General features: G+C 54.8%; 1 protein-coding gene across 1 annotated transcript in view; it reads right to left on the reverse strand.

The window, feature by feature from the left end:
* The window catches only part of LOC119586044 (homeobox protein OTX2-like), a gene marked incomplete in the record, with an annotated part of 30,876 nt that overhangs the window by 9,703 nt on the left and 18,722 nt on the right, over positions 1-2,451 (reverse strand).

Raw genomic sequence — 2,451 nt, forward strand, 5'->3', positions numbered from 1 at the left:
GCAGTGGCCGTGTCGGTCTCGAGGAAAATCTCTCTTTGTCTTTTACTTCAGGCCTCGTATCGTAAGCATTATCACCATTGTAATCGGAAAAGAGAAACGGTCACTCAGACGCTAAAAGAGCGTGGATCTGCCTCTATAACCTTGCATTATCCTCAAATATTCTTAATCGTTTTGCAATCTGTTATATGACAACAATAATGCCGTTGATGTCAGAATTATCGTTTTGATGCGAAGACTGCACCAGGTTCGGGCCACGTCGCACGCCCTCCCGAGACGTAGGGCGTGAGTCGCCGTCCTCTTAATCATGGACACGTGCGCTTGCATGGGTATGCTGGTTTACACGTGTCCTTTGCTGCTTGGCACATGTGCGCGATGTCTTCGTTTTGGTCGGCGAGGAATCCTTTTTTGGAGGGGAAAGTAGGGTCTTGGTGTTCGTACGAGCAGGAGTTATGAAAGTGGTAGACTGAGAGCGTTAGCTCGAAACGGACCCTCACGAATGAAATCATAACGAGAGAAAGAGGTGATGCAAGGAGGAAGATGAAAATAGGAAGGAGAGTCCCACGCAGTACCTATTACAGGCAATGGCAATGTATCAACAGCCATCTCCACAAAACTTTTATATGCGCCGCCCAGTGCCTGCAGCCATCAGCACAGATCGAGGATATTACCCCCGAACGGCAGCGCCCCCCTACCTCCCGTCCATATTATCAGCCGCACATTCAGTTTTGCTTTCTGCCATTTACCCTGATTGGCATCGCTAATCCCAACACACCCGGCTCTGCCCGGCAACGCCGTTTTTACGGCCGTCCGACGTGAACCCAAGTTGCGCCACGTCCCGAGCAGCCGGAGGGACCGGCGCGGCCACTACAGGTCTAGAGTGAGTCCGGACTTGCCGCCAAAGAGGCAGGAGTAACACCTAGAAGGTCAGGTTACCGGGGTTATGCAAGGTCACCGGAGGGCCGGTGTTGCCATGTAGACCTGGACAAGTTAACTTTGCAAGCGTGGCTGGACTTCCTCGAGACAAGAGTTGGCGGTGTCGTTTTGCCGGTTATCAACATCCTGATGGACACGACAAGAAGTCCGGCGCCGCCAATAATCTGCGGCTGAGTACGGGCTATGAAGGGTTGGATTATGATCATTTGCCCGCTCGCTTATCGCCCGCCATAATTCCTGGCGATTCTTTCTGCGGGAACTTGAACGCGTGTTTACTCTCGCTGCGCCTCCTCGCCTGCGTCCCGCCGGCCGTCTGCCTCCTCTTCCTTTCTCGAGAGCTTGGCATATCCTGCTGTGGCGTCAAAGACAAAGTCAAATGCTTGTATTCGACCCGGACATAATCCTTGTAAATGGCCGACAGGGAAAAATGGCGCCAGCCGGAGAAATGGTCGTGGCAAATGGGAGCGCGTGCTAATAAAACCCGGCCAGCCTTTGTGGGCCGCCCCGACACGACTTATTTAGGGCCTTTGTGAGCGTGCGCGCGCATTATCATTACTAATTCTTAGTTGGGGTTAGACAGCACGGAATCCCCGCCGGGGACTGTATTGTCGGGACTGCGGGGGAGATGCGGGGGGAAGGGGCCGGGAGGACATATTCTCACTGTACACATCGTGGCTCAGGCGTTGGGCCACAAAAAGTGGGCCATCTCCTGGCCGTGGCTGGGCAGAAGGTGTCATCGGGGCGAGCGGCGAGGGCGAGCGAGGCCCTTGGAGGCGTTGCGGCCGGCGCGATGTGGGTTATGGCAGATGAGGCTGTTGCTGACACTCAGTGCGCCCGTAGGAGACAGACGGGCGTGTTCTCGGCGGGCGAACGTGGGATGAACGAGATCGTTGACTATTAACCGACTCGCAAAAGCAAACGAACGATATATATGGGACTTATTTTTTCTTCGTTACTCTAGCTAAATTGAAAGTGCTAGATGTCTGCAAGAGCGTCCCGAGTTTGAGATGAATTTGAGATGAAGTCGAGGGAAGCGCGAGGGCGGCCGAGCAGAGCGGGGGAAGATAGAAATGTGATGCAGAGATAAAGTGTTGGTGGAGGTGAGATGGAGCGGAAGGAGGAGGGCAAATGAGACGAGTATGTCATGCGTGGGTGGCGATCGGGATGCGGGCGGGAAGAAAGGTCGGCTAGGGTGTGGGCGTGAGAGACGGGCGGGGTTGTGGGCGTGAGAAGAAAGCAGTGCGGGAGATCACCGCCTGGCAAGGACCCGTTAAGCCGTAGTGGGCGGCAGTCTGCACGTCCTGGCCTGCCCCTCCCCTTTCCTTCCCGTACCTGAAGCCGTGCTGCACGGAGAAGAAATAGCTGATCAATTACTCATCTGGAGAACATGGCTTCACGCAGCAGAGTGCCCCCTTAGCCGATAAACCCGACGGAGGCGCAGATGGCACTGGGGAAGGGGCGGGAGATCTCGAAGAAAGTAACGGTGCGGAAGCGAGAGAGAATTCACAAAAACAATAT

This window comes from Penaeus monodon, chromosome 20 (assembly GCF_015228065.2).
Source record: "Penaeus monodon isolate SGIC_2016 chromosome 20, NSTDA_Pmon_1, whole genome shotgun sequence".
NCBI lineage: Eukaryota > Metazoa > Arthropoda > Malacostraca > Decapoda > Penaeidae > Penaeus > Penaeus monodon.